We start from the raw sequence: 12697 nt of genomic DNA, 5'->3' as shown, positions 1-12697 counted from the left end.
GTTGTGGACAAATTTCATGACGTCATTTGTTGATGCATGCGCTTTACATATCATTATAGGTACAAACAAAGATTTCTGTACATTCTCAAAGTCAAACTACCGAAAAAAAATCCCACGTCAGATCGAGTACCAGAGGGATTTGGTCTTTGTTGAGGGCACAAAAAATGGACTATAGATGGATGAGAATTCTCTAGATCCGTGCTTTTCAGCCAACCAAAGTCACTAGTGTGTGGCCACCCTAACTTCACTTGTCAACCAAGTCAGAGAAAGTGAAACCATGCAGGGAGCGTGGCTAATCTTCACGCTTATGTACTAAAACCAGTTTTGGACAGCTCACAGTGTCAAAATGGTAAGGGCATGTATTGTGTACGTTGCAATACCATTATTTCGTATAAATAATGTCAGCCATTGCAAAGAAAAAAAAAATGAATATAGACACACTGGCAACTGGGTCATCCTCCCTGGAGTGGTGAACGTGGGCTTCCACCCAGTGCTGAATACATGCGGTTAGGCTGACAATAGTTACCGGCACATAAAAGTGGTAGTCCTAAGGAATATGTACAAAAATGTCACATGCATTTACCCTGCAGAAAATGTGCAAGCAGCAGCTTTCCCCGGAAATAACAGATGATTGGGGGTATCCGCAGCCAGGTCCCTGGCGACCGGACCACAATGATTTGCAGTTATATTTGGATGGGTGATTGTCCTCACTGTAAAATCCCATGAAAACGTATTGTTGGCAGAAAATTATTTTACTGCGAACAAAACAGCAAGAGAATAACGTCAGCTTGAAGACTAGTAAGAACTAGGCCATGCTACTTATGTATGGACAATAAAGAAGAATGAGAACCAAAATGAATGTAGTCCCAAAGGTTTTAAACAGAACGGCAGCGGACATGCTGGACCGCCGCTGCATTGAAACTACTGCTTGCCAGGATCGGCCCGGCCCCCCAACGATCTAACATTTATCACCTATTCATTGGATACGTGTTCAGTGTTTTAGAACGGAAGCAGAAAAAAAAAAAAGCAAACAAACGCTATGAAAAACACAACTGATAAAAGTGCTTGTCCACTAGGCAGGTCTGCGTAATGCGGGCAAGGGACAAGCAACCGGTGGCAACCACTCTGAACACTATTATGAGGTTTCTTTTTTTTTAACACACATTTGCATATGTTCGTACGATCGAAAAAAGTTCTAGAATTTCTTCAGCGTGTCACCACTTTACCGGGAGAGGGTTTTTGTGAGAAGTCTTGGCTATTATACATGCTGGTGTCTAGCTATGCCTCCTTCTTTAAAAAAAAAAAGAACCCACAAAAATTAAATGTGCGCCATATTGATCAACGCTGGGCATGACCACCATTTTCTGCCATAGAGTCAAGTTTACTATAACCAGTACACGCTACACTATGGGGGCCCTGTTGTATGTTTTCAGCTTTTAAAAGAATGTGTATATAATCCGCACATCAGGCACGCCATAAACACTTTGGACAGAACACACACCACAATATGCGAAATCATAGAAGAATAAAAGTAGATATTGTCATTCAGCTTCCTTTTGTAACATAAATAGAACTGGAATCATTAAAAAAAAAATAATAATTCAGGAACCAAAAGTAATAAGCAGAAAGACTTTCCCATCGTCAAACCGTAATGTAGTAAAACGACAGAAGTATACGGTAAGTCAGCAGCAGCTTCTATGTGCAGCGAATGCCAAGGGAGGCTTATGTTGTGATATAATCTGCCAATTATATTGTTTAATCCAGCGTGTAATGTTATCTATCAGAATGGGGTGCTGGGACAGCCCTCCTACTTATCTGGATTATAGACACGTAATCCCTACATCACAGAAATTCAAGTGTGTGGTATCACAGGAATGTGACGTCTACAGGACAGATTATCCCGAAATCAGAAAAAAAATCAGAACACCGACTATAGCAAAATAATAAAGAGGAAACGCAACGACTGCAAATATTTTATCATGGGGTCCGCCACTTTACTTAATCTACTAGTTCGCAAATTACGATGTATCAGATGAGCTGGGACGATGTATCATCCATTCCTGCTAAAATACCAATGAAATTAAAGGGGATTTGTTAGCCAAACTACCCCTTTTCATATGCATATGTCTATCAAAGAGAGGAGAGTCCCCACTGAAGACCAGACTATAAAGGCCCTTTTATACTGGCAAACGCTCGTCCATCGGATGCTTGTATAGTCTTAAAGGACCAGTGTCACGAAAAAAAAATTTTTTCGATCAATTTGACTTTAGTGTGTTATTAAACATTTTTTTATTTATTTGTGTGTTTGTGTTTTACTTTTTTTTATTTTTTCACTTTTTCTTCCCCATGGGGGCTGCCATTTTTTTTTTCATTTCTGTATGTGTCGATTAACGACACATACAGACATGGAATATGGTACATACAGTCCCATAGTGAATGCGAACGGGGCCCGTTCCATCCACTATGCTGTACGCCGTCTGTGTGGGAACGGCGCATGCGCCGCTCCCACACAGTCCAAGTTGAACTGTGCGACGTCCGGCGCCATTTTCCTGTGGACCGGAAGTCGCGGCCGGACAGTAAGATTACTACTTCCGGTCGCGGCTTCCGGACTTGTGCACTTCGAGCGGCGGTAGCAGACGGAGCGGACGGAGCGGCGGCAGGAGCAGGTAAGTTATTTCTATGTATGTTCGTGTTTTACTGTGTGTTTACTACTGTATGTTAACCTACTACACTGTGTGTTAGCTCAAAAAATGGCGACACACAGTGCAGGAGGTTTGACCGTTCAATCCCCTCGTTTCTCCCGGCACTAGCGAGGATAAGGGAGGGGGGATTCTGAGAGCTGACTAGAGCGAGTGAGTTTTTCCCAAATTTAGCAGCATAAAGCAATGTGGTTGCTTTACCACATGCAATGCTGCAATTTTGGGAATTGCTCCATCTAGTGACCAGCGCTGGGAAATATTATAAATTAGAATCTAATTTATAATATTTCCTGACTCGTGAAAAAAATAAAAAAAATTAGAACAATGTCTAATCACCTATACACTAATTGTTTAACTAAAAAAAAAAAAAATGTTTTTCTAGCGACACACTACCTTTAAATGCATAAGCTTTTATTGTTGTCGGCAGCTCATCTCCCTGTGTAAACAGGTAGATGTGCTGCCGACATGATAATGTATGGGGACGAGCGATCAGCTGAACAAGCATTTGGCCGATGGATATTTAAAGGATATCCAAAGGATATGCCATAAGTGTCTGATAGGTGCAGGTCCCATCTTTGGGACCCGCACCTATCTCTAGAATGGAACCCCCTGTCCCCTCTTGCTCCGCACCATGGCCACTGTTTGACAAGGTGGCTGGCAGTTACGGAAACAGCGGAACTACACTGTTCCCGTAACTCCCATAGTAGTGAATGGAAGTTACGGAAACCACGTAGCACGGTGAGCTACGCGGCTTCCAAAACTCGTGAGCTATGGAAACAGGGTAGTTCGCTCTGCTACGCTGTTTCCATAACTCCCATTCCCTTCTATGAGCATTACAGAAACAGCGTAGCGCAGTGAGCTCGGCTATTTCCATAACTCCCATTCCCTTCTATGAGCATTACGTAAACATCGTAGCGCAGTGAGCTCGGCTATTTCCATAACTCCCATTCCCTTCTATGAGAATTACGGAAACATTGTAGCGCAGTGAGCTCGGCTATTTCCATAACTCCCATTCCCTTCTATGAGCATTACGGAAACATCGTAGCGCAGTGAGCTCGGCTATTTCCATAACTCTCGACCACCACATCAGACAGTGGCAAGGAAGCAGCCGGAGCAAAGGAAGGGGGTCAGGGGGGCCAGTTCTAGAGATTGGTGTAGAGGAGGCTGAATCTGCCCCTAAAATCAGCTTGCTTTACAGGCAGATTTTGGATGCAAATTTTAAAATGCAAGATGTTTTGGACACATTTTTTGCTGCATTTCAGCAACAAAAAAACAGACAGAACTCAGGGAATTTGGTGCTGTTTTTTCAGCTTTCCATTGTTTAAACGGGAAGTTGTGGCACTGGTTCTGCACAAAGACAGGTCAGCCGGCTTTAGGGCTTGTCCACACGTGACGGAAAGGCTGCCTCTTTTACGTCCGGAATTGCGGACGGAAAATACACAGCGGAGTGGGTATGATTTAAGAAACGTCATCCACACGCTGTGGAAAAAGTCAGTCCAGAAATACACCTGCGATGCGCAATTTTAGTTCTGCAGCAATTGTTGCTGCGGAAAATGGACGGATTTTTTTTATGATGTACTGCATGATTTGCTCCAAAAACGCTGCAGAATTTCTTACAGGGGGTGGAAAGGACATCATAGGAAGACGAAACATCACGATCACACAGCCCTTGAAAAAACAAACTAAAAAACTGCAGCAAAAATCAGAACTATTTTCTGCAGTCAAAAAAAACACATGAAACGGTGTGGATTTTCCACTAGTTGATGCGTAAATGCTGCAGAAATTCTCTGCAGCAAATCCGTAACGGACAAGCCCTTAAGTTTCAGCGAGCAGAAAAATGAGTGACGTATGAACTACTGCGCCGATTCCAATTAAAAGCAATGGGAGTCACAAGAGGCGTTTTCCACAAAAGCGTGTAAATCTAGCCTATGGCTGCAGTCACATGGTGCAGAAATCGATGTACTCGCTGAAGAAAACCACATTCAGGTGAATGGAACCAATTTTCAGTCGCAAAAATTTCTGAAACAAAACCTGCCGCGTGTGAATGCCCCTATACTAGATTTCTCCTTGATTGCCCAAAAGCGCTACATTATGTAGTGTGTGTGACAAATATTATGGCGTTTTTGTTTATGAAACTTTTTTCATGCAACTTCACTTTACATAACTGTGAACTTTTTTTTTTTAGCCCCATAAATATGGTACATGCCAGAAATGCACTAATGCTATATAAGCGAGGCACAAGAATAAGAGGTTACACAAACCTACCATCACTGTGCACAGTGCCAGGTGGTTGCTGGTGTGGTGTAAAGCATTAGCGTGTAAAACAATAAAGACACTTCACCATCTGCTAGTTTGATATGAATCTGGCTTTGGTGGAGGATAGGAGGATAGATAGGAGGATAGATAGATAGGAGGATAGATAGATAGATAGGAGGATAGATAGATAGGAGGATAGATAGATAGGAGGATAGATAGATAGGAGGATAGATAGATAGGAGGATAGATATAAGGAATGTTCCTCTCATTGTTTGTAGTACCCAAGTTTGGTGAAGGAGGAATAAAATTCTGGGGTATCTTTCACGGTTTGGACTGGGCCCATTAGATCCAGTGAAGTGGAATCTTAATGCCACAGCGTACAATGACATTTCTAGTGCCTTGTGGCAACAGTAACAAGAAACAATAGGACCCAAGAGAACAGAATGGGCTCCAATCCACCATCAGGTTCAGAAAACGGGCACGATCTATGTCTTACACCCATTTCATATGGGGCCCCACAGCTGATCCTATACTTATAGTTACTGCCTACTATGGAGGTGTCCATTGTTTAGCGCAACTTAATGGACACGGTAAGCCGATGAACCCCCCTTCCAGCAGTGGTCTCCACATTTTTACACTGGATTAGTAACCTAGAGCCATACATTACTTCCGTTTATGCTGGGGAACCCCTTTAATACACGGGGTGCAGGCTGCCCGTCACTACATGACAGGTGAGGGAAAGTTACAATGTTACATTGCACTTCATGGCCTAACAGGAGGACGCATATGTGGCTGCCGGCAGATGTCTGTACCCCGCAGCGGGCAGCAGATGCCTACCTGGCAGTGTGTTCAGCAGAGGGCAACTCTAGGGTCCACGTAGTAATCCTGGGAAGAGCTCAGTCCAGTAACAGGTGCCGCCGTCCAGTACACATGGTGCAGCCTTCCCGCAACATTAAGTCTCTTCTCCTCCGCTCCTTCCAGTCCGAGAGCTACTCCTAGCCAGGCTCCTGCTGTGACTGAGGGATCCGGGGGAGGAGAGGCAGCCGCTCCGTGTCCCGTCCCGACCCCTCCCAGTCTGACCGCTTGTCCCTCCCAGGCTGTCTGGCCCCGTAGTGCCCCACCTAGAGGTCAGGGAGGGGGGCAGCCGGACCACGTGTAGTAATGTCTGTACACAGAGCGGGGAGCGCCACATCACAGGGAGCTGCTCACAGCTGAGGGGATGTTACCGTAGCACACCCCGAGCACTGCTGTATCTGATGTGTGACCATGGAAACAAGTGATAGCTCTGTGTGTGTTATCATTACAATGATAATAATCTTTACAAGTTCATCCAACTTCCAAAAAAACACAAACGCTATATCATTTTTTTTTTTGGGGCACTGGAAAAAGTCCTCTATTTTAACAGGCTGTCCAGGAATTTACCAACATTTGGCAACCCTGTGGGCAGCATATGCCAGAAAGGTGCCCTGTTCTCCACACAGTTTGTAAGGCTCAACTCACACCGTCGGCTCTGTTCACACTTGTGTTCTTTTCTATCAGGTTTCCGTTGTTTTTTTTGTCCATAGCATGCTGTACTATTCTATCCAATAAATACAAGGATACATGCCAGACCTATTATAAGTCAATGGGATGATATCCATCACTGGATACTACCCTGTGTGTTGGCGGCTTGCCTCCATATGGTGAACAGTCATAGTGTGTGCAAGTAACAATACCATGTAGTCCATTATTATAAGTGTCATACAGTATGATGTCAAACAAGGCTATGTGCCATGGCTTCCTCTCATAACCAATCCACCGGCACCCAACGGACCCCATTGGCTTAAAAAGGGGACCATCAGGTTCTGTTGGGGTGGCCATTGTTTGGATAGGTAGAATAGCACTGCAAGCTGCGCTATTCTTCTTGTCAAATAGGACGGAATTAGAATACAAGTGCCAACAAAGTTTCCGATGCAAATGTGAATAGAACCTGCCATATGTTGACCAAATAACACTTCCATCCTGTTGGCTGCCTGAATCAGGCCTTATTTACATGATAAGGATAATCCGCCGGGTCAGGGGCGTAACTAAGAAAGACTGGGCCCCATAGCAAATGCTTGACAGGGCGCCCCCCCCCCACCCGGGTGCCACAAGCAGCCCACCTTATAAATAGTGCCCCCTGTAGAATGTGCCATACAGCCCCCATGTAGACAGTGCTATATAGCCCCGCCTATAGACAGTGTCACTCCCCATTTGTAGATAGCGTCCCCACCTCCCCCTTCTAGATAGTGCCATACAGCCCACCTGTAGATATCGCCATAAAGCCCCCACTGTATATAGCGCTATACAGCTCCCACTGTATATAGTGCCACACAGCCCCCCCTTACTCGAAAGGGCAGCACAGCCCCCGTTAGTAGAAAGTGCCACACACAGACCCCTGTAGATTGCGCCATACTCAGCCCCCTGTAGATAGAGCCACAGCCCCCCCCCCCTGTAAATAGTGCCATACAGTTCCCCCTTGTGTATAGTGCCACACAGCCCCCCCTTGTGTATAGTGCCGCACAGCTCCCCCTTGTGTATAGTGCCACACAGCCCCCCTTTGTGTATAGTGCCACACAGCCCCCCCCCCCCCTTGTGTATAGGGCCACAAGGCAATGGCGCATCCGAGAAAGTTGTATCAGCCAGGGAGATCTCAATCAAACATGGAAGGGTGGGTTTGGAGGCAGGACTATGTGACTTTTCAGAATAGCGGCACTGCCCCATGACCCTCTAATGAGTAATTAGCATATAGTGTGCGTCGTTTTAAAAGTGGATTTTAAGAATTTTGCTGCATCTGAAAAAAACATACAGGGGAATGTTTGGAAATATTGTCAGGTCATGTATTACCGCATCATGGCGGTTCAAGGGGTTAAAACTACCAGACAGATTCCCATTAAATATACAATGAATTGAGAACAATTCCATCTGCCCTGTAATTTTGTTATTATAAATATATCCTATATAACTACAGATCCAGAACCAAGCTCATACATACATACATACAGTACCACAACCAAGCTCAGTACATAAATACAGCACTAGAACCAAGCTAAGTACATATAGACAGCACCAGAACCAAGCTCAGTACATAAATACAGCACTAGAACCAAGCTCAGTACATATATACAGCACCAGAACAAAGCTCAGTGTAATGTCCGTGGCTGCGGGCTGTCAGCTCCAACCTCCCCCTGACAGCCGCAGCCACGAGTCGGCAAGCGCTGGCCCCAGCCTCCTCCTCAGGAGAAGCCAGCGCTCGCATCCACTCACCTCTGCCGGATCCCGTAGGGACGAACTTTGGCCCGTGAGTACCCAGGACTATAAGAGGGGTCCAGCCCCCTAGTTCTATGCCTGAGCGTTGTTGTGTTCCCTAAGTTTGTCTATGTGATGGCCTCCTAGTTGTTTCCTGTTCCTGTTTCAGTCCCTGTTCCAGTCCCTGTACCTATACTTGTTTCCAGTTCCTGTTCCTAGCAATCCATACCTTCCTGGTCTAGCACGGAGCCCTGCCAAAGTCGTGTCGTGCTGCATCCACGTCTGACCTGCTTCACATCGCCTGACGTCCGCCTGCTACCTAGTCCAAGCCGAGCCTGCCCTGCCGCTGTCTGAGCTGCCACAGGTACCTATAGAACTATAGACTGTCATATACTCCCTGTTGGCCAGCTGCCTTACCGCCACGGCGGTACGGCCCAGTGGGTCCACAGACCCTTCGTGACAGTACGCTCAGGCCATGGACCCCGCTGGTCGATCCAAGACTATGACGATGTCACAGGAGATGTGAGCGGATATGCTGGACCTCCGGTCTCGACAGGAACATCTCGTCCAGGCGTTGAACATTCTTGCACGCAGGCAGGAGGCACAAGCTGCCGTTCCCTCCTACTACACCTCCTGGCAATGTGGATCCTCAGTCTACACCTCTTGGCAGTATTGATCCACGTGTTTCTTTGCCACTTCCTAACCGCTATGATGGAGAAGCAAGTATCTGTCGTGGTTTTCTTAATCATTGCCAGATCCACTTCAGCCTATATGCTAGGACTTTTTCGTCTGATGGCTCCAGGGTCGCTTTCATCATTTCTCTCCTCACCGGCAAGGCTCTTGCATGGGCGAACCCTATCTGGGAGAGACAAGGACCAGAGACCCGTGACTTCTCTGCCTTCCTCCGGACTTTTTGCATGGTGTTTGAGGAGCCTGTACGGATCTCATCTGCAGCGGCCTCTTTGATTAACCTGCGCCAAGGAGACACCTCCGTGAGTGAGTACGACATCCACTTCTGCACCCTGGCGGGAGAGCTCTTATGGAACAATGAGGCTCTGCTGGCTGCATACTGGCATGGACTATCTTCCAGAATTAAAGACGAACTTGCCGCCCGGGATCTGCCGTCTACCCTGGATGACCTCATCCTTCTGTCTGCCCGTATTGATATATGGATCCGTGAACGCCTCCAAGAGATTCAACGGGAGAGGGTTCTTCCTAGTCTGGTCCCTACTTTGCAGCAACCCCTGCTGTCCCCGATGTCGATCCTGCTAAGAAGTCGGTAATAACGGACCAGTGTAAGTTATCTACGCAAGAGAGACAACACAGACGCACATCTGGACTCTGTCTTTTTTGCGGTCTCGATGGCCATCTTGTGCGCCTGTGCCCCCAAAGATCCCAAAACCTAGGGTTGCTTGAAGTGACGACCTTGGGCAAAGATGGACTTCCATCTAAATTGCCCATGTGACCATAGTGTCCGGCGAGAGAACCCATCAGGTCTCTGCGTATCTGGACTCTGGATCCGCTGCTAACTTCATCCGCAGAGATCTGGTGGACCTTCTGCAATTGCCCACCACCCCTCTGGAGAGCCCGTTGACAGTTGCTTCAGTGAATGGACTACCTCTGCCAGACCCAGTTATAGCCGTGACAAAGCCGCTGAGGCTCCAAGTGGGAGCCCTTCACTCCGAACTTCAGTCGTTCTATGTCCTGCCCAAGGCTGTTAAACCCGTGCTGCTGGGCCTGCCTTGGCTCCGACTGCATGCCCCAGTTCTGGACTGGAATTCTGGAGAGGTTCTCCAGTCAGGCCCTGAGTGTCAAGGTCGATGCCTGGTGCGGATTCGTTCAACTCAGCTTTCTCTGCCTCGGACATTGGCAGGATTGCCGAGTCATTATGCTGCCTTTTCGGATGTCTTCAGCAAGAGGGAGGCGGAGACATTGCCTCCACATCGGGAGTATGACTGCCCTATTGAACTGATCCCTGGTGAATCCCTTCCCCGTGGTAGGGTGTATCCTCTCTCCTTGCCAGAGACTCTGTCCATGTCCTCCTATGTGAAAAAGAACTTAGAAAGGGGCTTCATACGAAAGTGTTCCTCCCCGGCAGGAGCCGGGTTCTTCTTCGTCAAAAAGAAAGATGTCTCTCTTCGTCCTTGCATCGACTACCGTGGTCTGAGCCAGATCACAGTGAAGAATAAATATCTGTTGCCATTGATCTCCGAACTATGTGATCGTATACGTGGTGCAAATTTTTTTTCTAAACTAGACCTGCGTGGGGCTTACAACCTAGTCCGGATTCGCCGGGGTGATGAATGGAAGTGTTAAGGATCTGCCAGGCACAGCTTCTGTATCCACGCCCATAGGTAATCAGTCTGCACCTGCTTCTATGTCTGTGAGACTGACTCCATCTTCCACCACTCAGGATGGCAGGCTTAGGAGTGGGAGAGCCTATCACAGCCTGGCCAGACGGAGCTAGCTCCCGCCCTCTGTCTATTTATACCTGCCTTTCCTGTTCCTCCTTGCTTGTGATTCTTCTCTGTTGGTTTCCTGGCCCTGCTGCAGCTTCTTGAACTACTTGTCCCTGGCTTACTGACTACTCTTCTGCTCTGCGTTTGGTACCTCGTACACTCCTGGTTTGACTCGGCTTGTTCACTACTCTCCTGCTCTGCGTTTGGCACCTCGTACTCTCCTGGTTTGACGCGGCTCGTTTACTACTCTTGTTGCTCACGGTGTTTCCGTGGGCAACTGCCCCGTTTCCCTTTGTTCTGTGTTTCCTTGTCTGGTTGTCTGTCGTGCACTTACTGAGTGTAGGGACCGTCGCCCAGTTGTACCCCGTCGCCTAGGGCGGGTCGTTGCAAGTAGGCAGGGACTGAGTGGCGGGTAGATTAGGGCTCACTTGTCTGTTTCCCTATCCCTGTCATTACATAATCACAAGCCCATATACCTACTCTACCCTGGTCCCTCACACCACTATGGACCCCCTTGAGACCCTGGTTCAGCAAATGCAGGGTCTCTCCCTACAGGTCCAGGCCCTGGCTCAGAGGGTCAACCAGCCTGATGCTACCATGGTAGTGCCCCTCACCTCACCTCTTGAACCCCACCTCAAGTTGCCTGACCGGTTCTCAGGGGACCAGAAGACTTTTCTCTCCTTTCGGGAGAGTTGTAGGCTCTGTTTTTGTTTAAAGCCCCACTCCTCAGGTTCTGAGAGCCAGCGGGTGGGTATAATTATGTCCCGGCTCCAGGAAGGGCCCCAAGAGTGGGCCTTCTCCTTGGCTCCTGACGCCCCTGAACTTTCCTCCATTGATCTTTTCTTTTCTGCTCTCGGACTCATTTATGACGAGGCTGACAGGACTGCCTTTGCCGAGAGTCAGCTGGTGACCTTACGTCAGGGTAAGAGACGTGTGGAGGAGTATTGCTCTGACTTTAGGAAGTGGTGCGTAGCTTCTCGGTGGAATGACCCTGCCTTAAGGTGCCAGTTTAGGTTGGGTCTGTCGAACGCCCTGAAAGACCTGCTAGTTAGCTATCCCTCTTCTGACTCCCTAGACCAGGTTATGGCTTTAGCGGTACGACTTGACCGACGTCTCACGGAACGACAACGTGAACGTTTATGTGTTTTCTCCTCTGACTCCCCCATGATGCCTCCCGAGGTTCCATTGCTTCGTTCTTCCACGGAAGACTCGGAGGTACCTATGCAACTCGGGGCCTCCGTGTCCCCCCAACAACGTAGAGAGTTCCGCAGGAAGAATGGTTTCTGCTTCTATTGTGGGGATGACAAGCATCAAGTGAACACCTGTCCTAGGCGTAAGAATAAGCAGCCGGAAAACTTCCGCGCCTAAGTGATCATCGGGGAGGTCACTTGGGCGCACAGGTATTTCCCGTAAATATGAAACTTAATAAAATCTTGCTTCCCTTTCAGGTCTCTTTTGGTGGTAGGTCTGCTACCTGCAGTGCCTTCGTGGATTCAGGGTCGCCTGCTAATATCATGTCTGTGGAATTTGCTATGTCTCTAGCTATGCCTTTGATTGATTTGCCTAAACCTGTCCCGGTAGTGGGTATCGACTCCACTCCTCTTGCTAATGGTTATTTTACACAGCATACCCCTGTTTTTGAACTCCTTGTTGGCTCCATGCATTTGGAGCAGTGCTCTGTACTGTTGATGCAGGGATTATCGTCCGATTTGGTTTTAGACCTTCCCTGGTTGCAGTTGCATAATCCCACGTTTGATTGGAATACTGGGGATCTTACCAAATGGGGTAATGAATGCTTGACGTCATGTTTTTCTGTTAATTCTATTTCTCCCCCTGAGGAGGTGAACACGCTACCGAGTTTGTTCAGGACTTCGCTGATGTTTTCTCTAAGGAGGCCTCCGAAGTGTTACCTCCTCATAGAGAATACGATTGCGCTATCGATTTGGTACCAGGAGCTAAGCTCCCTAAGGGTAGGATATTTAATCTCTCTTGTCCCGAACGTGAAGCCATGAGAGA

At 47.6% G+C, this 12697-nt stretch overlaps 1 protein-coding gene across 3 annotated transcripts in view; it reads right to left on the bottom strand.

Annotated features, from left to right (window-relative positions):
• Positions 1 to 6178, bottom strand: part of ARHGEF28 (Rho guanine nucleotide exchange factor 28) — a 209692-nt gene extending 203514 nt beyond the window's left edge. For 2 of the 3 annotated variants that reach the window (XM_075838170.1, XM_075838180.1), the window contains exon 1: positions 5793 to 6176. The gene's annotated coding sequence lies outside the window, so the exon portion shown is untranslated. Of the gene's footprint in view, positions 1 to 5792 lie in introns of all 3 variants that reach the window. The other variant, XM_075838207.1, reaches the window with a different exon arrangement.
• Between the last annotated feature and the right edge of the window lie 6519 nt (positions 6179 to 12697).

The sequence above is a fragment of the Rhinoderma darwinii genome, chromosome 1 (genome assembly GCF_050947455.1).
Source record: "Rhinoderma darwinii isolate aRhiDar2 chromosome 1, aRhiDar2.hap1, whole genome shotgun sequence".
Classification (NCBI taxonomy): Eukaryota; Metazoa; Chordata; class Amphibia; order Anura; family Rhinodermatidae; genus Rhinoderma; species Rhinoderma darwinii.
This window is presented reverse-complemented; position numbering and strand designations above follow the sequence as displayed.